The sequence below is a fragment of the Topomyia yanbarensis genome, chromosome 3 (genome assembly GCF_030247195.1).
Source record: "Topomyia yanbarensis strain Yona2022 chromosome 3, ASM3024719v1, whole genome shotgun sequence".
Classification (NCBI taxonomy): domain Eukaryota; kingdom Metazoa; phylum Arthropoda; class Insecta; order Diptera; family Culicidae; genus Topomyia; species Topomyia yanbarensis.
Genome location: NC_080672.1, coordinates 181612806 through 181640766, shown reverse-complemented (window position 1 = coordinate 181640766; position 27961 = coordinate 181612806). Strand labels below are relative to the sequence as shown.

Below are 27961 nucleotides of genomic sequence, written 5' to 3'. Positions count from 1 at the left end.
CCAGCGACTGTTTCGCACGCGCGCTGTTTTTCGCATAGCGGGTAACACAAAAAATCAAATATTTTAAAAACCTCATGCTTGCTCAAAAAAAATTTTATTGGGGTTGAAAGCTGATAATATATGAAGCATTTTTCAACTTAAATGGTATGAATATCGCGTGAAGAAACCATTTAAAACAGCATTTTTTTGAAAAATTGTTTAAAAAAAGTAGAAATAGTTAACATTTGTTAAAACTTTTTTCGACGTTTTCTAGACTAAACATTTGTTAAACTACCAGTGAAGTTTGATGAAATTCGAAATTAAGCTTTAGCTGTAAAAAATATTATAATAAAAAGGTGTATAAATTTTCAATTAACTAAAACTATTAGAAATATTTCGAATAATGACAAAATATTTCACGAAGATGTTTAGGGGTACCTAAACAATAAAATTAAAACATGTTTTGCAAAATTCACCACTTTGTGAAAAATGGGGGGGCCACTTCAGAAATTTTTACTCAGAAGGCAAAAATTAATGATTGGCGCCATTCCGACATCCAAGATGACGGCTTCCGGTTGCCACAAAACACTGCAAATCATCGCCAATATGGGTGTCATTCGAAAGGTAGTTATTAGAAGAAGGCGAAAATTGATGATTGGTTCCATTTGGAAAACCAAGATAGCCGCTTTCGGTTATCACAAAACACCGTAAACCACCATCAATATGGATGTCATTGGAAAGGTAGTAATTAGTAGAAGGCGAAAATTGACGATTGGAGCCATTTGAAATCCAAGATGGCGGCTTCCGGTTACCACAAAACATCAAAAACCATTATCAATATGGTTGTCATTTGAAAAGTATTGATTAGTAGAAGCCAAAAAATCGACGATTGGCTCCATTTTGAAATCTAAGACGATTGACTTGGTTTGTTTGATAGAGCCCATCAAACGAATTTTCATGCGAGAGGTAACAGAATGGGGTCAATACACTGACAAAATCGGGGGTAGACTGAATCAGGCACAGACAATATCGGTGGCTGATAATATCGGGTCTTCCCTATATTTCTAAGTACTTCGATAGTACCATTAAAATTAACTAGGTTTCTAGAATCATCCATTTCGTAAGCTAGCATTCGGTGAAATGGAAATCGTCGTACTGACGCTCTTCCTTTTTTCAAATCATCTATCTATTGCTTTTAACCCTTTCATGCCCAAAGTTTTTCTAGTGCATGTAGGGTTTCAAAACTATTTTTCCTTGAAAACAGTGAGGTTAAGAAACACGAAGTCTTTTTTCATAAAGATAAGAGCTTCCCTCGCAGCGCTAGAAGCTGCTCAATTTCTACCTTCTAATGGTCAATACAATTCCCCTAGAATATTCGATTTGAAACAGATTTTGCTTAGTGACCGCACCCCACAACCCATAAACCACAGAGAACAGACGTCTATCTTCAGCATTAAACTTGTGTAAAATCTCTAACGGTTTCGAAGGTAGTTTGGATATCCAAACCAGGTGCGCTACTGTCGTCATGTTTTTTGTGGCTGAGTTCGACAGAATTGACAGCGGTTATTCCTCTACCCAGTCAAACTAGTCCGGAACCGGTTCGGATTTCCAGCATAAATTCCAGCTCAAGTGCGTCAACCGATAGAGTCGGAATAGGTTGTTTTCTTTGGGCAAGATTCCAGCAAGAATCCATTCAGGATTTCGAACCGGTTCCGGAATTGATTTGACAGATAGTTGGGTTGTTGTGGCGGCGCTAGTGTTTATCGTATATTAATTCAAATGTTTACACACGTCTTTTAAATATTTTTGTTCGATCATGGATGTGTGTTCTCTGTGCCATAACTCTGGAATCGGAAATCGGATCAAGATGAAATTTGATAGCCATTTACGGGGATAAAACACCTTTCATTTGAGATCAAGTTTGGTCGAATCTCCGAGAAACCATTGAGACTGTAATTCTGAATTTGGATACTTCCGCCGGGGCTTCCGTAACCGACGATGATTGCCAATGTGACCAAAGAGACTTTTAATGGCTGTTAGTGACCTAGTACTACAAATCTAAGTAGATGTGGCACCATTTTGAAAACGTTTTCACCTTTATACATTCATTACAGAATTTTTTTAAATCGACATTTTCTGCGTGATCGTACTCTTCACTCTGTAATTCCGGAACCGGAAGTCGGATTCATTTTAAATTCAATAGCAACCTATAGGAATGTTGAAACTTTCATTTGAGACTAAGTTTATGAAAATCGGTTCAGCCATCTCTGAGAAAAGTGAGTGAGATTGTGGTCACATACACACACAGAATCGACGGACTGAATCGAATGGTATATGTCACTCCGGGTCTCCGTTTAAAAGGTTTTCAGGGCAGTTTTCTATTGAGAAAGGCAAAACGTAAATCGTACGAACAAGTTATAGCAAATAGTGGTACATTTTACACTTTTATAATGAGTGGCTCATGTCCCTTCAGATTTGACCGCACTTACCGCTTGATGACGTCCCAGATTGATATTTCTTTTGAGTGTTTTGAGAAAACTGAGAAAACGAAAATCGTCAACGCAGGCCAGGATATCGTTAAAGAAATATAAACAAATTTTGGTATCCTCGCATCGTTTTCCGGAGCAGTTCGATATGTAAGGATATTTATTATTTTTAATCTAGTCCTGTAAGGCCATTACAAATCTTTTTACATTTCTTATAAAAGAAATGTATAGAATTCGCTCAAACTTTTAAGATTTTTTCCGAGGCCCGGAGGGCCGAGTCTTATATACCAATCGACTCAGCTCGACGATTTGGGACAATGTCTGTGTGTGTGTCTGTGTGTGTGTATGTAACGGACAAATTCTCATTCGTATTTCTCAGCAATGGCTGAACCGATCTTATCCAAACCAATTTTAAATGAAAGAACTAAAAAACAGTATGAACGCTATTAATTTGTTTTTGATTCTGATGTTTAGTTTTTAAGATATGAATGCTTGAATGCGTAAAAATGGCGTTTTTGGCAGTGTTTTTAAATTATCTGCCGAAATTGACAATATAGATTAACAATTTATATGTTTTTAGACACGAACGAATACCTTTCGAACAAGCTATAGATTGTTAAAATCGGACTATTATCAAAAGAGATATTTAATATTAAATGCGGACGAAAGATTTCTATCATTTCCCATTGCCAGAAATATGACCAAAAACATGTAATCTATTATTAACGCCAAAACGGCCTATTTTAGGTCAATAGTATCTTCGGAGAATTTAATAGAGGTAATATGCTCTTTCTTTTGGTATTGTGCTTTTGCTGATTAATCCCCCTATGAATGAGATATTTTCACAAATTTTCTTGGAAGTGATTATAACGAAATGATGCCTTCAGCAAATTTGTAGCTCTTACTTTTGCGAATAACTTTACTGAAGACTTCAAATATCTATTTTGAATACTTTAAAAGTTATGGCTTGTTGTTTGTGGATTACTCTTCGTCGCCTATTTATTGTTCAATATAGTAATAATCCATTGAAATAAGCCAAACATTATTTCGATAAATCGAATTTTGTATTTCATTTTTCTATCTACAACCGCTAGAAATAATCACCGAACACTTCCAAGTTGTCTGGAAGGAACTTGATAACTTATCAGTGCAAAAATGTTCATTTGTGCGAACCTTCTGACTGCAATTTTTCTAACTTATGACCATCGGATTGATCTGAAACCTTTTGGAAAATGAAAAGCGAAATAAATAACTCCAAGCAACGGCGTAGCCAAGAGAAGGTTTTAACACCATACAGCCCACCCCCCCCACCACACAAAAAAAATATTGGATTGGAGTTGAAAATTTATTGATGCAAACTGATTTAATTCAATATTACAATAACATTATCTGATCCGTAGATTGATAACCTGTTGTTGTAAACATCATGAGGACTTTTGATAAATTGTCGGAATGGGGTCCTGATATGTAACTGATCTATTGGTCTTGATTTCACAGTTGTCTAAATTAGACAACTGTGAAATCAAGACTATTATTAAATAGCATCAATATCAAATTCATGCCTGAAAACATTCCAATAGAAAATTCCAGAGTTCTGTAATCAATCATAATCCATTTCTTTTCAAATTTTCAGCTTTTTTCCTACACAATATTAGGAAAGCTTATTACACAATTTTTTCTAATAGGTTTGTGAAAATTATAAACTATTTGAATTTTTTTTATAGTTTTATTTTTTATTTAACCGTGATTTTTTAATAAATAGTGATCATCGCTTCACAACGTAGTCTATTTTTCATGGTTTGCGGTGAGCACGAACTCTCGAATTGCTGAACTGAAAATTATGGAATAGAAATTAATGTTTAGTATTCTTTACAGACCCGCTGGTGCCCTAAGACGATTTCGCTAGAGTTTTAGAGCACTGTGCACCCAGTGCATTAACGCAAGTGACGGAAGGTTATCGAAAAGTTTCGTGAAAATGAAAGTTCCAGTAATGATGATGATTTTCCCAAACGATTCGTTTTCGTGAGGTTTTTATTTATTCTTTGGCATTAGGATTAGCGATAATAATTCAAATCAAGAATACTACTGGGAAGTCACCTTTAGAAAAAGTCGATGTAGAAGTAAAATTTGAAACTATGCACGCATGTACTTCAGAGATAGCGTGATATCAGGAGCTGCGATTTCATTTCAACGCTTTTTTTGTGAAAAGGGCGATACTTACAAATGTAAACATAGGGCTTTTTTCTTACATGCGAATGAGGGCTTTGAAACGCAACAAATTAACCTAAAAATTTTGATTCTACTATATTGCTTTCTTAAACTACAGGAAAAAATACAACGGGCGAAACTGTATTTTTGTTTGTTTATTTAAAGTTTCGCCCTCCACGCTCCATGCAAGCAAACAGGGCGATACTTTTTTTGCTAGCAGTTTAGAGGCGAAACTGTTATTTTCGTATTTTTTAGGATTATCAGACTGATACCAGCTGTAAATAGTAACAATGATCTCTATTGAAAAAACCCGGACGAAATCGGTGATGTAAAACGGTAGTTATTGTAAAAAAACGTAAGGGCGATACTTCAATGCTGATAGATGGGACCGAAAAAGTAAACAATCGCCAAAGGGGCGATACTATCATTTTGTCAATTTCAATAGCAAAAACAAATTTAAATTTAATAATTTCAAATACTTTATGAAATTTTGGGTTTCGATCACTGAATCATGCAATCTGTCAAAAAACACAATAGTTCTTTAATAGGAAATAAAACCAAGTCTGGAAATATTCACTGTTGATTTTCTTTGAATGGTATCACTGCTAGTATCGCCCTTTTCAAGAAAAAGCGTTGATTTCTTAGTTCTCAGTCGCGATGGAAATTTGAGTAAAATATAAACTTCAAATCGATTAAAAAAATCGTTTTTTTTTGTTTCAGTACAATATATAACCCCTTTAGGAAAATTCAGTTTTCCCATCACAATATAGATATTTTATTAACAGAGCATTAACAATAATTCGTTGGTATGTCTATTTTATGGGCCATTTTTTCGCGTTCCCATTGATTTTGTTTGAGATTTCTAGCACTGATGTTGTCCTATGCTGATTTGAGCGATTCTCTGAGTCCTGCCACTATCCCATGTAGTATGTGTTATCAAAAACATCGCGAAGCATCAAGTTCTAAATGCTCTCAAACGATATATTATCCGAAGAGAGTGATAAGAGTTATAAGAAATGTCTCATCACACTGTTAGGTGGATTAAACACGTTTTTAAAAATTATGTCGCGCCGCCCCACTATGGGGTAACTAGGCCAAAAACCTGGACAAAATTATTTTCTGCTGTTCTATATATTATTTTGCAATTATAATTCAAGAGAAGCTTAAATATTTGATCTTGAGCACATTTTTCATAAAAAAAATCCACCTAACAGTGTGAAATTTGTTTTCTTCTAATATTTCTTCAAAAACTCAATCTTAATGAAACCATTGTGTATGGTGGCTATAGTAACATTCGAAGGACGATTTTCTAACAAATATGATTTTCTAAATTATATTTGTACATTGGAGACAATACATAAATTAACTTATTTTATTTATGATAATGCCAAAACTTGTTATGTTATTCTTCTCAAAGCAAAAAGTAATATTTAGAAAGGAGACGATATGTAACTGATTACCACAGAAACTGCTGCTTTGTAAGCATGCATTCAATATTACAGTCACAATAATGCTGTTCATCATTGTGTATGTATGTTTTGTTCTAAGATTGAGGTGTAAATGACCGCCCAAAGAAAATTTTTGTGTCGACATAGATGAAAAAATTACTAGGAGAATCTCATTCTCTTGGTATATAGTAAATTCAAGAAAAAAAAAACACTTTCAGTTTATCAACTATGAACAAAAGCAATAAAAAACTTTTTTCGGAAGTGCTACTGTACACTGAAGAAAAGTGAGTAACGTTAACATTCCTCGATGACTCTTTGTTCCTCATCTACAAGTTCTACCGCTGGTTTGAAAAGGTGAGGAGGGAGGGAGGTGTGGGTTTGTCATCGAAAATTTATGACTATTATAAACGGTAAACAATTTACGAAACTGATAAGAAATTTTAGCAGGCGAATCATTTAAATAAGACTTATAGTTGCTTACAATGTTTGATAAAAGGCACAAAAATTATGTAAAAACTACAATTTTCAAATTGCTCTCAAACCAGCGGTCGGACGCGGTCGGATGAGTATCCACTTGCGATGGACTGACAATAGCCGATAGTTTCGAATGCTTTCAATCTTTTATCTTAATTTGACTTAATTTGATAACTTTTTCAATTGCGAAATAGTACTAAAATCACAAAACAAACAATTACCTTTTTGTCAAAACAAAATAGTTAGACTTTTTTATTTCGATATATCCAGCATTAGAGTAGTTAGAATAGGTCATTAGCAACGTTTCCTAGTGTAATAATACTACATTGATTGTATTGTTCAATTTCAGTAGAAAGTGTTTCTTATTGCCTGATTTAGTAGAAAAAAACGTGTTTATTTTTAATAATGTTTGACCGTGTGTCACAAATTTCGACCAAAGTTTTTAGTTATCATTTCAATGGTACACGATGTAGAAAATATTGAAGAATGTTTAAAAATATAGTTCGATTGAAAAGTTAGAAAAAAAATTTTCCTATTTTGTCCAACTTTTTGTTCTAGCCACCCCATAGTGCGCCCCCCCCCCCCTTCAAAATCGCTGGAAAAAATCAGGGGGCAAATATTTTTTTTAATAACCTCAATTAAAAAAATTGTCACTTTTTATAAAACAACAATAACTTTCCTAGAGTTTTGCTTTTCGTCATTGAAAACTATTCTAGTAGTTTTGGAAATTGCCATCCCATGATTTTTTTTTATTTTGACCAAGAATGGTCAATATGGTAGATAGGACGTCCGAATAAAATCGTCGATCCAGTCTAACATCAAACGAAACGTTTACTGTTCGCGGAAGGAAGGACCCGCCCGTGAATACTCAAACAAACATCTCATGGCAAGGCTAACAGACCAACTTCTGAATCGATTCCATTTTAAACGCAACAGTCGATAGAGATCGGTTGCTGCATTCTAAAATAATTTCTGTAAGGAATCAATCTGAATTCACATAAGACTCCTGGCGATTTATATGTGATTTAATATTCAATATGCATGAGATTTACCGAAAGGCTTTTAAAATTTAAATATTTAATATGGGATCGCAGTGTTCATACCGTATTTCAGCACCCATATGTGCGATTCGTATGAACTTCACCAGATCAAAGTCTGCTACTAAACCTCCCATTTAAGACTCAGCTTGTGAAAATCGAATTAGCCGTTTTCCTAGGAACAGAGGGGACTTTAATTCTGAAATATTCCAAGAACTAGGAACTAGCAAAATTGTCGAGAAGGACGCTGGAATCAAAAGGACTTTTTCTGACCATCAGCGATCAAGAAACAAAGGTACCATCAGCACATACCGCAGGGAGAGCCGGGAATCAATTATCCATGTTAATGTTTGTAGCCTTGGAGTGACAGGAAAGATGGACTGAAAAGTGTGCGAGGATGTACCCACAGCGACCATCAAGCGATCTGGTACAGCATTGGTAACTGGACACGGTTTGAATAACGAGTGAAAGTGGAAAACAGCGATCTTTCACAAGGACGCCTCCGTCGAAGAATTTAAATTTGAGGGCATCCTCTTCAACCTAAATGCGAACGAGTTAATGGCAGTACTAACAAGGGCGTGTAATGCGACTATACCGAGAAATGGGAAGGTCGTCGGCTGTAATACGACGATTACAGATTTACGTATAAGCAAATACAAATATGTTAATACGGAATGCTCTGATGATTTTTCGAGGACTCGTTTTACGCTACCCTGTACCTGGAAAGGTACAGTGTCAAAGTGACAGTGTACTTTGATGAATTATCAGTGAAACTGGCAACGCAGAACGCCAAGCTGTTTATTATTGTATCCTAGTGATATTTTTGTTATTCGTTTTTTTATTTACGTGAAAGTTTTTCTTTCTCACGATGTTATTCGTTTGCATTTTCGACGTGAAATGTACAAAGGCACCGAGGTTGAGTTGATTCTGTGTTACTCGGAACGATCGTCGGATCGTGGTTCATTTGGCCCGTGCTCAGTGGTATGATGAGCGTGATGTTGTTCTGGTTCATTTGTAGATTCATTTTGAACGCCAGAAACCCGCTCAAGGCTGGGCTGTTATCAGTGCCGCTGTTTTATGGAGCCACACATGGCAGTTAACGTATTCAGTATTGTGCACGGTGGACCGAAGCTGCTCTACATGGATAACATCCCAACTTGGATGGCGGTAGTTATTAGTGTTTCCGTATGACTGTTGATTGCTGTACTCGTGCAGCGTTTTGTCGTTTCTTGGCAGAAGAACGAGATTCTGAATCAGAACAAAGTCACACGCACTGAATTCATTGTCGGTGATTCGGATTGTGATTCGTCGTCAAACAGAAGTCCGCGGCGAACAAAATGTCCACTTTTCTTGATAGGCGATGGAAAAACTCTACCAGCTGTTACCGAAACGACTGAACTGGTAGAACTGTCCTCTTCGCACCAGCACAGCGGATTGATTAAGAAGCTTTCGTCTCCGCATGCAATCAAAAAACAAACCAAATCCGTACAAGATCGATCCGAAAATTGTGAAGAAAGCAAAAACCCTACTTTCAGCCAACCAAATTGGTCTGGATAACACTAATATGACGATATCCAGCCTAAACTACATCGATGGCAACGATTAATGGGAAATCTCCTACTAACTCCAAGAGTGATAATACTCTTCCGATAGCCGATTACACGCTGGTGACGCCAAATGTTGTTTTGAACGGTACCGACAAAGATCTCAGGAATTATATTGGAAGAATTGAAAATGCAGCTGGAATGGATCATACACTAATCAGTACGACCCTGTATCCGAATTCGCGTAAAGTTCCTTAAATTAGTGGTAAGGAAAGTTTGGAAGAGAGCAGACACAATCCAATGAGGGAGGAAAATAAGGAAATGTCAGCCCTATTTTCGTTCCTGCAGATACTGACTACAACGTTCGGAAGTTTTGCTCACAGTGGTAACGATGTGCGTAACGCGATAGGACCACTAATTGCTCTCTTTATGCTCTACCGGGAAGGCTCAGTATTGCAAAAGTCTGAAACTTCGCTTGCATTACTACTGTACGGTGGCATCGGTATCTCACTAAGTCTGTCGCTATGGGACCATCGTGTCATAGAGACGATTAACTTCTACTTCTTCCCTTGTAGGCGGAAAACATGTTTTTCATTTAAAAATATGCTAATTTAGTGTTGTAGATTCTTAAAAATGGGGCGGAAAGCGAAAATTTTAATAATTCATTAAAAAGCCTAAAAATAAATTGTACCTATTAACCTTGCTCGTATGTTTATTGTGCTTTCGAAAGTAAGGCTTTTGGCGAAGCTAGCTTAATGCGGCTATCCCGCATAACCGAGTCCACGTATCCGAAGCGGCGCAAAGCCGTTGAGGATCCGGCGGACGAGGTGGCTTTGTTACTTATCATCGGAATCGCACCTGTGTGATCCACTCGTTTGCCCGGTATACTCAAACATAGGGGCTAACCCTTGTTTAAGTCCGACAGCACTAGAAAAAAATCGATGTGACGTAGCCACATTAGGCATTAACAATGTCTTATTTAGTAACAATAGAATAGTACTCATTAACAAAAAATAAAATATTGTCGCTGTCTAATGTGGCTACGCCACATCGTTTCATTCGTGTGCTGTCCGCTCAGGTTTCCGTAGGAACCAACTTGGTTTGGTGTGTCACAAATGACAATCACGTTTGGTTATTGGATCTAGTACCGAAGCGAAGACGTGCGGGTGAATGTTAGACAAATATATAATTTGCAGTAGTCAAATAAATAATGTAACATAACGAGTGACATATGTTGATCGGCCATCAGTGGACCAACCGCAGGCAAATTTAACAAAAATATTTGTAATGAAAGTTTGTAGCTAGGCAGTAGTTTTTAGAAAACACAACTATGCCTTAGAAAAATTTAGAACGCAGCACAGTGGCGGATTTCCCTAAAAACCTGGCCAAAAGTCGAAAACGGTTTTGATTGACCTGAAAATGTACATACCGCGGTTTTTTGGGGCGTAGATTACGATTTTGATGTCAGATTTTCAAAATTCAAAATGGCGGATACAAAATGGCCGACATTTTAATATAAATATTAGTAAATTTTCACAAATGAATAGTTTTGATGGTTCCAGTGTATGCCAATAACGTTTATAATGTATCGAATTTTAAATGGTGTGTAGTTAAATGATAGAATTTGTTGATTTGCACGCAATAAGATATTTGGGTATCTAGATGATGTAGCTTTTATAAGAATTGATGTTATTAGTTATTTCAAACTTTGTATTTTGAAATATTATACAACATAGTTATAGAACTTTTCAACTCTCTGTACGGTTATTATTCAATTGCTGTCCGATGCACATATTTCTCAAAGAACGAAAAATAGTATTTTTTTAAAATTAATTAATATGCATGGAGTGAAGATTGACAACAAGTTTGCATGCAAATTGTAGTAATAAAAATGAATATGACAAAAAATGAAAACAAGTGAAATTAACTAAGATTCATAGTTTTATTTAAATTGTTAGACCGAGGATTTGTGCAAAGCTCATTATTACGATGAAGCTCCTATTTAAGTACATGCGTTATACTTGATCAGACCATGCTTGTACCGCTTCCTGGTATAGTTTTGAGCAACCACGTTTTGTTGTCATGCTTGCTGACACACTACGACTGACAACCTTCTCACGAACAAATTCGCCAAGCTGGAGTGTACGCCAAAGTGAAATTTTTAGCCAAATCACGGCCGGAGTATTCCTAGTATTCTTTTGCACTACTCTGTCCTCACTCATCACTGATTTTCGCTCGTAGAATCCAGTCATATATTCCACCTCTAGATTTGGTTTGCTTTGCATGATCAAACGTTATAGTTGCCCGGTAACGTTTATTAACCATGGTATTCGTGAACGGTTTTTGAAATTTGGAACCTTTGGCGATCACTTCTGCTTACCCTGTTGGTTTTCAATATACATTACCACAATTATTTACGTCTCTTGCGTTCAACTTTTGATAAGTTTTGAAAATGTTAATGAATCTTGATGAAATTTTCACCACTTAATACACAATTCTTCCTGTTCAAACTGCAGTATTGTGCGACTCGTTATGACAACCGGAGGTGCAGTAGTAATTAAAAGTACGAGTCCAAATTTTGAACTGAAAATCTTATAATCCATCTCCGTCTCCACTTAATCAAAGATTACTCAAAAACGGGCAGATTCGGGCAAGAATTCTATAGTGTTCCAAATGGAGAATCGTTCAAGGAACACAAATTGACTTGAAACATAGTGGACATACGTGGACAAAAATGTATTTCCATAATTTTGCAAAAATGTGTGCTGAAACCGTCTGCTACAAAATCGTGAAAGTTATTGACATTTTCTATAAACAAACAAAATAATATCTTTTGACATCAATACATATAAATAAAGTACATACCTTTAGCATAACTTTCCATTATTCCATATTCGAAAGCGGCAGTTTTATCAAAATCCAGCTACATTTGAATAATACTGATCTTTCGAGCGCTCGATAAAAAAGATGAGCAAAACGCGATGGTTTAAACTGTTTGGATATGCCAACACCTCAAATATGGAAATTTTGGAGCGTTTCACTTACAATAGCATGCGGCAGCACCATCTGAAGGACGATATATGTACTAGAACCCAAAGTACTAGCATGCAATTTTCGACTTTTGGCCAGGTTTTTAGGCAAATCCGCCACTGCGCGCAGATGAGAACTATAATATACTTAGAAGTTTAACGAATAGAATAGTTGCAATTATGTTTACAACAAACTTACCGGGAATGTGGAATGATATGAGCTATTGTAAAAAAGATTATAACTATTACCTTCAGGTCGCATGCCGATGTTAACCCTCCAGCACTCGCGCGAATGGCTCCCTGAATGAGCTGCTGCTGTTGCCGAAAGATTTCGCTAGAAATTCAGGTGTTGAACTAAATACAACGGCGCGAGCGCCTGAGAGTTGACACTGATGGTTTATTATCTTGCTCTTACCTATACTAGGCCCATTAGTTTGACACATATAGCCCCGGCAATGCAAAGCAATGGGATACAATATGCAAGAGCGAAACCCCATGTTTCAGACCTTGAGTACATGGAGACAGTAGCGCTTTGCTCCCACTAGTCGTTATAATCTCTTGTTATTGCACTTGGCTTTTCAATAGTCACAATCGAGTAAACGTTTGTATTTCCACGATTTCAATTACATTTTTACTTGCAAGCAATAAAAGCATATTATTTTCCGATTTCTCTAGATTTATTCAAACCAGTGATTAAGGGCCGATTTATTCACCCTCGCGTAGCGCTTAAGTCAGGTTTAAACGTACTGGTGAACCTGATTTAAAAGTTAAGCGAGGGTGAAGAAATCGGCCCTAAAACACATAAATAATAAATTAACACTTTTTCAGCGTCGTCAGTCTCTTGTTGCTAAAGATAGCATCCAGATCGCCTGGCTTAATTCCGAAGAATATTGTCAGATAATCGACAATCTGCTCCTGAGTGGGGATGTAATCATCGACGAATACACGTGATCTTAGCAACACTCATGTACACGTGATCTTAGCAACACTCATGCTACGAGGTTTTACGGTGGACATTTTACCATCGGACCGGATTTCTCTCTCCTCTGGATTCAAAGTAACAAATTCAGCATACATTGGCACCAAGTCACCCGATTGAAAGATCTATTTTTCACCCAACGGTTTGTCACCTCGGTTTCCTTGGAGTATGGTAACAGATCAATTGTGAATTGATTTATGTACTGAGTCAAACATTACTTATTCTTTCCTTGTTCGTTCCTGAGTGCGGTACTGGTATAAAACAGAACGCATGGAACCTTCCAATCCAGTGTAAACCAAACCGCTTCCTGCGCGGACACCGGGGAAATACTAAAATTATTGAATATGTACCAGTCCCCTCCACTTCGATCCGTTTTGAGATCATGATAGCTCTTTGGTATGTGCACCAAAGCTACCTGATTACGCTGAGTTCTGTCATTGATGTAGCAAACGGTCGCCGACAAGCGATACTTTTCGAAACGGCTTATCTGATATGTAGAAGATTTCAAATTGTTACTACTACGGAATATGCTCTGACTCGCTTAGTTTGCAGCTTTCGTGAGCATCAGAACCTTCTTAACAGCTGGAAGCAGTTTTCAATGATCCAATTTTCAAATTCTTCTCATCCAATGTCATTTAGAAGCCTAGCGGGAAGCATGATTTCTGCTGACCTTGATTAGACGCATTCGACGATGGGAGTTTTCTGTAGTATTAGACGATTAGACGAACAATGTAAAATATTACAGGACCTGTGGTAACAACATTCAGGTTCAAGGAATCTCACCTCGGATGGAAAAAATGAAAATCTACCCGAGAGCAGTGCATCCCGTAACGACACGTTTTCCCATTATTTACGTTTGCACCATCGACACTTGGGCAGAGGGCCGCGGCATTTGTTTCTATAGATACTCAAGTTCTTTGTCCGTCTCCAGACCGCAGCTAACCGATAGAATTTTCGGCAGATCAGCCACACGACTCTTTCGATTAGTGGGGTGAACTAGTTGAGCTTCTCACACCATGACGGTGTAATTTTTCAACGACATATAATTTTTCAAAATTTACGCAAATGTTCCGTCGACATGTCGGTTGTTGCTGTTGGTAGGATACAGGAGATTGCACACCAGGATATTATTTTTGACACTTTCGGTGTTGCAGTTGAGGCATTTATTTATTTGTTGAGTGCCGAACAGGCGACTGATTTCCGGTTCATCCTTGTTTCTAAGAGTAGGTTGTGCTTCTTTTGCCATCTCAGTTTCGGCTGCCAACGTCGGATCGTAATCTAACGAGAAGAGATTATATTGTGCGAGAAGAGATTATTTAAAGAAACCACCCAACTTACCAATTCTGGCCACTAAACGATATCGAACCACAAATCTGCACAGACACAAACAAATGTCAACAAAAACAATTATTTATTAAATTTAAAAACGGCATGCTCTGATCGGATTTATCAAAATGTGTTGCCATTTCTTATTACTTTTCAGTGTTTGTTAGTTGTTAAGCAAAATCCATGCATAGGGTTCATTAAATCTAGTTTTCGGAGAGCCCAAAAATGATTACCCTTTTGTATGGGACCTTGGCGTATTTAATTTGTATTTGGTATAAGTAATTCCGACCTTGGAGAAGAAGTTAGAGTGCTCCTAGTGACACCGAAAGAGGGAAACGAGCTGCACAAGGCGCTCTTAACAAAGCAGCCGAGTTGAACAAGAAAGCTTGAATTGATGAGCTTTGCCACAAATCCAACGCGAATTTTCGAGGAGACGCCTACAAAGTTGGCATGGCAAAGATAAAGGCCCAGCTGCACCACCTGAAAGGTGTTCGGAACTTTAACCAATCTTCGCCGTACAGTGAGGAGGATGAACACGAAGAAGAAGCTCGAATAACCGACAAGCAGCTGATCGAGATGGCGAAAGCCATGAGTGGAAGGACCCAGTACCAGCCTCTCACATATTGCTGAAAAAAGCGATGTATGAGAACCCGGATATGTTCAGAATGATCCGATAACTGGAAGCGAAAGATGATGTTGCTTCCGATGCCAGGAAAACTTGGAGATCTTCCAGCGTATAAGTCAATATGTCTCTTGGTACTGTTAGAGAGAGTAATCCTGAACAAGCTAACCAAGTACACGCGCCGTGAGAACGGCATGTCATGCAATTCGACTTCGTTATAGGCAGGTCTACAGTGAATTCCACCCGAACGGTTGTGGGTGCTGTGATGACAACAGAGAAAAGGATATCGCTATTGCGAGAGATGAAGAATGCTTCAAGAGTACTAGCTGGGAAGCAGTCGCCCATTCACTGTACAGCATGAGTAACTCTGCAGGATATTACAGAGCTACTTTCAGTACCGAACACTGAGCTATGAGACAGACAAGGGAGAATGACAACTACGACTGACGTTCCTCGGCCCGACGCTATGGAACGTAGTGTACGATGGAGTATTGAAGCTGAACCTTCTCAGAGATGTAACGATTTTCGGTTTCGCGGATAATGTGGTGTTCCAAGTAATCGGAGAATCACTAGAAGAACCGGGAGCACTCGCCACGGAGACGACTGCCCATCATAAAACAGAGTTGGTGTTTGTGAATGTCTGAACTGTTGTCGAGAAAGGAATCGCGTACTACCTGTAGAACAGTTGGTCGGTGTTAAGTCAGACCGGACCAAGTGACAAAATATTGATATCGAGAAAAACGAGTTTAAAGTTTTAATTGTAGCATCCTTTACATTATAATTGGAAATTAATTTTCGCCATAATTCTTTTTTATTGTTACATATTTCAAATCTGGCAAAAGTCGAATGTAGCTGACGAAATTCTTTATCCATTGCTATCATTATCTCATTTTTTGATGTCTTGCGACTTAGTCTGACTTAACACCGACGGTCTGACTTAACACCGACTAGTTGAAAGCTGAAAGAGGCAGAGTCAAAGATTGCTTGGATTAACTGCATATGTTGTCACTTACGATGAGTGTAAGTGCACAGTGTAATTCCGTAGATGTCCGGTATGAGATGCATTGTATAATTAGACCTCTTAAGTAACCCACCCAGTGTTGACTAGCAGCCGAAAGACAGCAACAGGCAAAAATCGCGGTCGGAGAACATATCATCGACTCGAACTTTTAAAGTCACGAGTCACGACGATTATGCTAAAGGGAAGACTATAAGAGTAACCACAGCTTTGGTTGAGGCGCCAGTGTACCGAGCACCACGAACCATCTGGAATCGTCGGATCGAAGCCCGTGAGCAGACTAGATACATCGTCAGAAACTGGATCGAGTGAAGCGCCAGCGGTTAGTCGTCGAGTTTTCAGCGAACCGGAAGCAGCGAACCAGAATCTACGCTCCATCCGGTATCGCCGAACCAACATCGCCAAGTACTGGTTGGCCATTTGAGTAAGATTTATGGACTATCCGAGTAGATTGCGACAAAACTGGGAGCTAAATGACTCACGCAACGGGCATCGGTATCGGGAGAAATTCCGCCGCCGAGGAATAAATGACTCATTGAGATGACTCGCGTAAACAGGAACTAAATAGCTCACGGAAGCTCACTACTGCGATTAACCGAATAGGTGTTCGGAGCTAAACGGCTCGAATGTATGCTCTATTGTATCATTTTGTCATAACTTGTCCTGGACAATATATAATCATTTTTATACAAAGACATATCTTAAGTACCACCATTAAAGCTGAAATAGATTGTTAAAATCATGGAACAAGCGAAATGGAAATTTCAACAAAAGAACATTCTATTCGAAATATCTCGTGATCTCGATCTTGTACAGGGTATCTATCTTCGGAAAACCTGTTCGGAAGATCAAGAGCTGTGAAGACCAAATAGTTTTCAACTCTACCACTAGGTAGTGCTATTGATCATGCTATTTTTTTGAGTTCACTGTATCTCAAGACCGAATCAGCCTCCCCACGATATAACGCTTTGATGCAGTCTCGTGGGGCAGAAGGAAGGAAGAAAAGTAAGCACTGTTTTAAGTGGTTATGCACGAAAGTGAGTCACAGCCATTGTCAATGCACTTTCGAAACTTTTCAACTTTACTATAATAATCACACACAGACATTTTCACATCTCGACGAACTGAATCTAGTGGTATAACACTCCGGGTCAAGCTTGGCAAGTCGAGTTTCAGAGTGATTGCATTCCTTATATGAAAAAGGCATATATGAACTGACGATTCCTATACGTTTCATAAATCCATACGACTGCACAACAAGAGGGGGGGAAATGCAAGTATTTTGAAGATGTACAGCCAAATGACTATCATGTACAAAACAAACAAATCTACAAGTTTTCAAACACAAGCAATAATCAAAACCTGCCGTTTCCTCTAGACCTCGAAAAATTATAGTATGCACAGAATGTACGTTCGCCAGGTCGCCAGTCCATATGTAAAATGCTACAATCCTGTTTCTGAACATTGTTATCAAGCAGGGTAATCTTTGACCAATTTTCATGCTTTTTGTGTAAAGTCGGTCCATGTGCCACTACAACGGTACGAAAACTATCCAAGCAACCAAAAGATCGGATAATACCTAAAAGTACTCCTTAATGTTCATATTAGGTTCTTAGTAATCATTCAAGCTTTTATTGGGAATTTAGAAACAGATTAAACCGCTATTAGAAATTGTACTGTTCGGAAAATTATTTAAAACGAAAAACTTAACCATCCCTTTCTTATATGAACTTTTGATTGATTCAATGAAGTTTGCTTGAATTGCTTAAGTAAAACAACCCCGCTATCCAAAATCACCCTGCGGAAACGTCCACGAAAACGATCGCAGGAAAATGAAAAAAAATACTTTTTTTTGTTTTAATAAAAATAAATATTTATGTTTTGTTTGCCACCCCCCTCAGAAAAAAAATTTTTACTTGGACATAATTTTTAAAAAAAGATTTGTAATGGCCTAATTTAATTCTATTAATCGAATCGTATATTTAAAGCATTGTCATCAATACCCCCAGGGTTGAAAAATTGATTCGGTTCTGTGACTCCGAAGATAAACTAATGGCGTTTTCGTTTTTGACTCTGCACTACACCAGTGTAGTCGGTGCTACATTCATTCAAACCTGAGTGTAATAAGTCTATCTCTTTTTTTGCACTACACCGGTGTAGCACCAAGAAAAAACGAAAGCGCCATAAGACTAATTTAATTTCTACCACTTTTTATAGATTATTTCTGCTGCCTCTACACTCCTTGCTGTCGTTCGATTCCGTTCACGTGGCTTCGACGTGCTGCTTCGTGGATCGTCAACTCGTTGGCTGTGAGCCGCGTGGCTTGTTTCGATATTCCACCTGTTGCTATGGGCCTTGGTTGCGTTTAGCTGACCTCGCATCTGCGTGGTTACTTCAGGTATGGTTAAGATGATCGGTCGTGGTATAACGTATATATAATAACATTTTTTGCAGTCATGTCAAACTGAGGCTTCCAATAGTCAACACCGATGAAACAACATCATCTCGGTTATTGACTTCAGATACATCGAGCAATACGGAACATTTGAACAAGACTGTAGCTTACCCGAGTTCCGAGCCACTACAATTCCATTTGACTTTAGTCATACCGGCTGGAATATAATATAGAATTCTGGCTGTCTAAGAGACAAGTATTTTAATTGTGCATTCATTTTATTTTGTTTTTTATTGGTGATTAATTCATTTCAAATATATTTGTAGTTGGGACTGTGGCAACATTTGCAATTATGGCGCCACTGACATATGAGCAAGCGTATGGGGGATAGACCACTAGTGAATAATTGTTTATAAACCTGAGGGGTAATCACCCAAATTGATGGTGGTTTTAAGTGTTTTGTGGTATCCGGAAGCCGCCATCTTGTATTTCAAAATGGCGCCAACCATCAATTTTCACTTTCTACTAATTAGTACCTTTCAAATGACACCCATATTGATGGTGGTTTTTAGTGTTTTGTGGTAACCGGAAACCGCCATCTTGGATTTCAAAATGGCGCCAATCATCAATTTTCACCTTCTACTAATTACTATCGTTTAAAAGATAGCCATATTGATTGTGATTTTAAGTGTTTTGTGGTAACTGGAAGCCGCCATCTTGGATTTCAAAATGGCGCCAATCATCAATTTTCACTCATTCGTAACCGAACGTGTACCGAGAAACAAGTGCTTTTTGTTGTCTCCGGTGTGGTTTAGTTTTTTCGGTAGTACGAAGGTGCTTGCTGTGGCAGAGGCTGCAGTAAAGCATTACTAATAAACAGTCCCGCGAGTGATAATTATTACCTGCGATATCGGTGAAGGTAGTGCAGTGAAGTGCGTTACTAAACAGTTTTCTTGCCTGAAAGACGGCTTTGTTAAGACGAGCTATATCAGCTCGCTACTGTGTGAAGGTCACGCGGGTGACGGATAAAACAAACGAAGGATCAATTCACCTACCAGCTCGTCAGGAACCAACTGGCGAAGTGTTTCGTTTTTGCCTTTCTCATATAGAAAGGTTATGCAATCACTCTGAAAAACGTCAACCTAATCCCGGCCCGGAGGGCCGAGTGTCATATCCCATTCGACTCAGTTCGTCGAGATCGGAAAAAGTCTGTATGTGTGTGTGTATGTGTGTATGTGTGTGTATGTGTGTGTATGTGTGTGTGTATGTATGTGCGTATGTGTCAAATAATGTCACTCATTTTTCTCAGAGATGGCTGGACCGATTTGCCCAAACTTAGTCTCAAATGAAAGGTGCAACCTTCCCATCGCCTGCTATTGAATTTTGGATCGATCGGAATTCTGGTTCCGGAATTACGGGTTTCAGAGTGCGGCCACACAGAAATTTCTCATATAAACTATAGGAAAAATTAAAAATAGAATTTTTATTTTTGATGCTAAATGTGTTCAAGGTGCATGAAACGTCGAGATTTGATGCAAACTCGAAAAACAATTTGACGACGATTCACTTTTTTGGATTTTGGCACATTTTTGCCTTTCTCATATAGAAAGGTTATGCAATCACTCTGAAAAACGTCAACCTAATTCCGGCCAAATTTTTTTTTCGACTCGCATAAGATTTCTGGATTTTAACAGGGGCGTAGTTGATGGTTTACTGAGAGGGTTTACACCCCCCCTCTACTGTTCACTCCCCTCCTTTAAAAATCTCCTTAAATCACCCCTCAGACCACCACCCCATCCAGCCATCATACCCCTCCCTTTCAACCCCATCATCTTTAAACCACCACTATATCACAAAGCATACCAATTTAAGCTGGGGAGTCGTTCGTTCATGGGACTTTTGCCCTCCTCACATACCCACCCCCGCATGACAAAATGAGTTAGCAAGCAGATAACATTGATCTAATGCTGATTAGGCTAATGGAGTATGATATTTTTTGTTTCAAGTGTTTCACCGTCGACACGTAGCTCATCAAGTTCGTGGCTGGCATGCCATTGTGTATAAGTGCAAAGTGTACTAAGAATGTAATGGACATTTCCACAATTATGTTGAACATAAAAAGCCTCCGTGCCATAGTTTAGAGAAATGAGAAAGGCACAATTGCACCGCTAGGTGGATTAAAACAGGTTTTTACTTTTCTTATCGATTTTTTTTATTATTGTTTTTGATTTTTTGTTTTGATTTAAATTAAATAGTGCGGTCGAGCGTGTTGCTCCCGCAACAAAATGGAACAAACAGAAGGATCACCCTCCGAAGACGAATATTATGGGGAAGAAGAACGAGACAGATAATGTTGTGGTCGATCCACTTCCCCCATTTTTCCCCAATGTCTCACAGCCCCCCCGAGTCAAGGTTTACCAGGATGGATCCGCTGGTCCTTGGGTGGCATACTTTCGGCCCAAAAATAAACCGTTAAATAGCATAACTGTTGCACGGGAGCTGACAAAACGTTACTCGGCCGTAACTGAGATTAAAAAGGTTCAGTCAGATAAACTGCGCGTAGTCGTTACTGACTTGAAACAGGCCAATGATATCGTTAGCAATAGCCTCTTTACGCTGGAGTATCGCGTCTACATCCATTCTCGTGATGTAGAGATCGACGGTGTGGTAAGTGATGCGGGTCTAACTGTCGATGATCTGATGAATGATGGGGCTGGCCGCTTTAAGGACCCTAACCTTCAATCAGTTAAGATTTTGGAGTGCAAGCAATTGCACTCAAAGTCCATCGAAGATGGGAATTACCATCCATCAGACTCGTTTCGCGTAACCTTCGCCGGATCTGCACTTCCGAGCTACGTTGAAGTGGGAGGAGCTCGTCTACCTGTACGCCTGTTTGTACCGCGGGTCATGAATTGTTCCAATTGCAAGCAGCTAGGTCACACGGCCACCTACTGTAGGAACAAGCAACGGTGCGGTAAATGTGGGGAACGCCATGCGGATGATACTTGCAGTAGGCCCGCTGAGAAGTGTGTTTACTGTGGGGAGAATCCGCATGCACTTTTGACATGCCCAACGTACAAACTTCGCGCGGGTAAACTGAAGCGATCCGCCAAAGATCGCTCCAGACGCTCTTACGCAGAAATGCTTAAAAGAGCTGTTCCACTTATCTCCGAAAACCCATTCGCTCTCTTGCCAACTGACGATAACGCCTCTAACGACCCTTGCGAGGGGCATTCTTTGGCTCCGCTTGGAAACTCTAGGAAAAGACCTAATCAAACCTCACCTGAACTTCCTCATAAGGGTCCTAGGTTGTCCCAAACAAGGGTACAAAATAAAAACAATTCATCAACTGGAAGTGCTGGTACAAATCCGAAGATAATACCTCCTGGTTTTGGGAAATTGAGATACAACCAGGAGTTCCCAGCACTCCCCGGGGCACCAAAAATCCCAAGTGCTCCAATTTTACAGTCAGAAACTCAACCTAAAACGGGATTCCTTAAATTTTCTGACATTGTGGACTGGATATTCACAGCTTTCAACATTACCGATCCTCTGAAAAGCTTGCTGGTTGCTATTCTACCAACAGTAAGAACATTTTTAAAACAGTTGACTGAACAATGGCCCCTCCTTACAGCGATCGTATCCTTCGATGGCTAACTTATTAGATGGAATCAGGAATCTGATCACTGTTTTACAGTGGAACTGCAGAAGTATTATCCCCAAAATTGATTCATTAAAACACTTGCTAAATTACAATCATTGTGATGCATTTACCCTATGTGAAACATGGCTAACTTCTAATATAAACCTCAACTTCCACGATTTTAACATTATCCACTTGGATCGAGAAGACTCATATGGAGGGGTACTTTTAGGGATCAAAAAGTGCTACTCCTTCAATCGAATCAACCTCCCTTCGACGCCAGGCATTGAAGTTGTCGCTTGTCAAACAACAATCAAAGGCAAAGATCTTTGCATTGCTTCTATTTACATTCCTCCTAGGGCCATGATGGGATATCGAAGATTCTCCAACGTGATTGAACACCTTCCCTCGCCCCGCCTGCTTCTTGGAGACTTTAACTCTCACGGTACGGGGTGGGGCTGTCTATATGACGATAATCGATCTTCGACAATTCAAGACCTTTGTGACAACTTCAATATGACAATTCTGAACACAGGTGAAATGACACGGATTCCTAGACCACCTGCGCAAGCAAGTGCACTGGACATATCTTAATGCTCGACATCACTATGGTTAGATTGCAAGTGGAAGGTAATATCTGATCCCCACGGTAATGACCACTTACCAATTGTAATCACCACTTGTTCAAGACCATCGGCACCAATCAATGTTCCCTATGACCTCACACGAAACATTGATTGGAAGAGCTACGCTGCTGAGATATCCAAAACTATCGATTCAACACCCCCGGAGGAAGAATATAAGTTTTAGTCCAACTCGATTCTCGATACCGCGATTCAAACTCAGACGAAACGAGTACCCGACGCGAACACCCAAAAACGTTCTCCCAACCCGCGGTGGGACAAAGAGTGCTCAGACGTGTACGCGGAGAAAGCTGCCGCGTATAAAACCTACCGGAACGACGGGTTAGTTGCTAGTTATAGAGTGTACGCGATATTAGAAAAGCGAATGAAAAATTTAATGAAAGCTAAGAAACGCAGTTATTGGCGCCGGTTTGTCGACGGGTTAACAAGAGAAACATCGATGACCACTCTTTGGGGCATGGCCCGACGTATGCGAAACCGAAACAGTACTAACGAGAGCGTGGAATATTCAAACCGTTGGATATTCAATTTCGCCAAGAAGATTTGTCCGGATTCCGCCCCGGCACAGAAAATCTACCGCGCCGCGTCGCCTTACAGTACCGCGAACGAAACACCGTTTACGATGGTGGAGTTCTCACTTGCTCTCTTATCATGTAACAATAAAGCCCCGGGGCCAGATAGAATCAAATTCAACTTGTTGAAGAATCTCCCAGACTCTGCCAAAAGACGCTTGTTGAATTTATTTAATAGGTTTCTTGAGGGTAACATTGTCCCACATGACTGGAGACAGGTGAGGGTCATCGCCATCCAAAAACCAGGAAAACCAGCCCCCGACCACAATTCGTATCGTCCGATTGCAATGCTGTCCTGTATCCGGAAGTTATTCGAAAAAATGATCTTGTTTCGCCTCGATAATTGGGTCGAAACAAATGGCTTACTGTCAGATACACAATTTAGCTACCGCAAAGGCAAAGGGACGAACGATTTCCTTGCGTTGCTCTCAACAGAAATTCAAATGGCATATGCTAACAAAGAGCAGATGGCATCAGTATTCTTGGATATTAAGGGGGCTTTCGATTCAGTTTCGATCAACATTATTTATGAGAAGTTGCACCAGCATGGTCTTTCGCCAATTTTAAATAACTTTTTGCTAAACCTGTTGTCTGAAAAACAAAAGCATTTCTCGCATGGCGATTTATCGACATCACGATTTAGCTACATGGGCCTTCCCCAGGGCTCATGTCTAAGCCCTCTCCTCTACAATTTTTACGTGAATGACATTGACGAATGTCTTGTCAATACCTGCACGCTAAGGCAGCTTGCAGATGACGGTGTGGTCTCTTCAGCTGGGTATCGAGTTCTCCACGGAGAAAACTGAGCTAGTCGTATTTTCTAGAAAGCGGGAACCAGCGCAACTACAGCTTCAATTAATGGATCAAACTATTGCTCAGGCTTCAACATTCAAATATCTCGGGGTATGGTTCGACTGTAAAGGTACCTGGGGATGTCACATTAGGTATCTGAAACAGAAGTGCCAACAAAGGATCAACTTTTTCCGTACAATAACTGGAACATGGTGGGGTGCCCATCCAGGAGACCTAATCAGGCTGTACCAAACAACGATGTTATCAGTGTTGGAGTGCGGATGTTTCTGCTTTCGCTCCGCTGCGAACATACACTTCATCAAACTGGAGCGAATCCAGAATCATTGCTTGCGTGTTGCCTTGGGTTGCATGCACTCGACCCATACGATAAGTCTCGAAGTGTTGGCGGGCGTTCTTCGCTGAAAAATCGATTCTGGGACCTCTCATATCGATTGCTCATTCGATGCGATATTCTGAACCCATTGGTGATTGCGAAAGGCTTGTCGAGCTTAATTCTCAGACCCGATTCATGTCATTGTACTTCGATTACATGGCACAAAACATCAATTCATCTACGTATAACGTCAACCGTGCTCATCTCTTAGATACTTCTGATCCAACTGTATTTTTCGATACATCCATGAAGGAAGAGATTTGTGGAATTCCGGATCATATTCGCCCAAATATTTTCTATAACAAATACCATCAAATCGACTGCGCCAAAATGTTCTACACTGACGGATCAATTCTCGACGGGTCCACAGGCTTCGGTATCTTCAACGAAAATCTTGCTGCCTCATTCAAACTCAATGATCCTGCTTCAATTTACGTCGCAGAATTAGCTGCCATTCAGTATACTCTCGGGATCATTGACACCCTGCCCTCAGACCATTACTTCATCGTTTCGGATAGTCTCAGCTCCACTGAGGCCATCCGTGCGGCGAAGCCTGGAAAGCACTCACCGTATTTCCTGGGGAAAATACGGGAATATCTGAGTGCTTTATCTGAAAAATCTTACCAGATTACCTTGGTTTGGGTCCCGTCACATTGTTCTATTGCGGGCAATGAGAAGGCGGACTCTTTAGCCAAGGTGGGCGCATTAGAAGGCGACACTTACGAAAGACCAATTTGCTTCAACGAATTTTTCAGTATCTCTCGTCAGAGGACGCTCGATAGTTGGCAAACCTCATGGAGCAATGGGCATCTGGGATGGTGGCTACATTCCATTATCCCGAAGGTATCAACGAATGCTTGGTTTAAGGGGTTGGATGTGAACCGGGACTTTATTCGTACGATGTCAAGGATCATGTCCAACCATTACTCGTTTGACGCGCATCTCCGTCGTATAGGGCTTGCTGAAAGTAATCATTGTGTTTGTGAGAACGGCTATCACGACATCGAGCATGTTGTTTGGCTGTGCGCAGAGTACTGTGTTGCCAGGTCCCAACTAATAGATTCCCTTCGGGCCCGAGGTAGATCACCCTATGTGCCAGTCCGGGACGTCCTAGCAAGCCGTGACCACCCCTATATTTTTCTTATCTATATCTTTTTGAAAACTATTGATGTCCAAGTTTAATACATTTTCCCCTCTCTCATTCACAGTAGAATCTCACCAACCTATCCCTGTATCTACAATATGGCATTGCTTCACGAGTCTTCGGTGCATACCCTTCTTGATAACCGTCTATCCAGAACATCATGACATACCTCACATGCAGATGATATAGAGTGCCAATAATTATCCGAAATATCGACTCTCCCCTCGCCCCTGCGATTACAGGCTGGAAACTACAATACTACAACAAAGTGTGCATATCCGCCACAATGATCAATCAGCAAACGACGATGTCAATTACACAATATGTATCCCACTTCCTACCTTTTTCCTTTACTTACATAAGAGGGGAGCAAGCCGCCCCTAAATACGGCTTTCCCTTCCCCCACTAACATGTGACATGTAATTAAAAAAATGAAATATCGGCCTCGTTAAGCTACAGCATTTGGGCCTAAATAAACGTATTTAGGATAAAAAAAAATCAATTTTCACTTTCTGCTAATTACTACCTTTCAAATGACCCTCATATCGATGGTGGCTTTTAACGTTTTGTGGTAACCGGAAGCCGCCATCTTGGATTTCAAAGTGGCGCCAATCATAAATTTTCACCTTCTACTAATTACTACCGTTTAAATGATAGTCATATTGATGGTGGTTTTCAGTGATTTGTGGTAACCGGTAAAGAGACTAGAATAACAAAGAGACGCCATGTTCCGTTTTGAATTCCAATTTTACTGTCAATGTCATTCCAAACGAACAAGAGAGTTTGTCAATCGTAAATGTTTAGCTTTATGTGGCATTGTTTTTAAGGAAGTATTGTTATGCAATTCATTAAAATTACTAAAGATTTTAAAGATAAAAATTATATCCTCAAACCAAATTTGTTACAATACCATCGTTTTTGGAAACGCTAAAGAAAAAAGGGCTTGGTTTTATGGGAGCACGAAATTCAGCATGAGGGTAACGAATACCAAATGATGCAAATAATAAATTTTGGCCAACATGGTTTTGCTGCTGAAAATACGATTCCTGCGGATATAACAATGTTTTAGCTGGTCGAGGAACTCAGCAGACCAGAAGTCGCATCGGATTTTTATATTGGTTAGAAGAAACAAACGGAATAACAACAAACAAGTTTGGTGAGGCTTGCACATTTGCAATGTTGCCTTAACCTGTAGCCTGGTTGCTAGTTGAATTGTTTTCACAGAATTAAGATGGCGTCGCTTTGTTATTCTAGTATCTTGAGTAACCGGAAGCCGCCATTTTGGATTTCAAAATGGCACCAATCATCAATTTTCGCCTTCACCTAGTCAATACCTTTCAAATGACACCCATATTTATGGTAGTTTCAAGTGTTTTGTGGTAACCGGAAGCCACCATCTTGGATTTCAAAATGGCGCATCATCAATTTTCATCTTCTACGAATAACTACTTTCCAAATGATACCCATATTGATTGGTGTTCTTAGTGCGAATGCCAAGCATCCTTATAATATATATTGGAAGCCTAAATTTTGGGTTATCCGAACGTTACAGAAATTTTGGGTTATCCGCCTCTTATAAATTTTGGGTTATGCATACTCAAACTTTGGGTGATCCGCTCTTTACTCAAATTTTCGGTTATCCGCTCAGTACTCAAATTTTCGGTTATCCACTCAGTACTCAAATTTTGGGTTATCCGCTCAGTACTCAAATGTTGGGTTATCCGCACGTTACTCAAATATTGGGTTATTTCATTGTTACTTAAAATTTGGTTTACCCACTCTGTACCCAACGCTTGGGTTATCTGTAACCCAAACTTTGGGTAGTCCTCACACTACCTAAAATTTAAGTTCAAAGCTTGTTACCCAAAAGTGAGGAGATGCACTTTAGACCATTTTGGGTAGGATTCTACCCAAAATTAGGCAACGGCTGGTAAGCGTGCAGTGAGTTTATCAAACGATGTGCATTTCGAAACAAAGAGATGAAATAATTCTAAAGCTTGTTTTTACTCATACATATACTCTAGAATGCACCTTACAATCACGATTGAACTAAATTCTGACGAAAATTCAAATTTCTTTTTTGATAGATGTGCAATACTTATCTCCTCCAACTCAGGCATGAGTAATGTTTATTTGCATTGCACGATTGGTCTGCTCATAAGGTATTTTTGGCTTCACACTATTCGTCTCTTTCCCTATTCTCTTTGGTCTAAACTATTCGTAGTGG

The 27961-nt window shown here is 39.4% G+C and overlaps 1 protein-coding gene and 1 pseudogene across 1 annotated transcript in view; one reads left to right on the top strand and one right to left on the bottom strand.

Moving 5' to 3' along the window:
• Positions 1 to 27961, bottom strand: part of LOC131691360 (uncharacterized) — a 340109-nt gene that overhangs the window by 311288 nt on the left and 860 nt on the right. The window lies entirely within an intron of this gene.
• Positions 541 to 9791, top strand: LOC131687465 (sodium-dependent phosphate transporter 1-B-like; annotated as a pseudogene).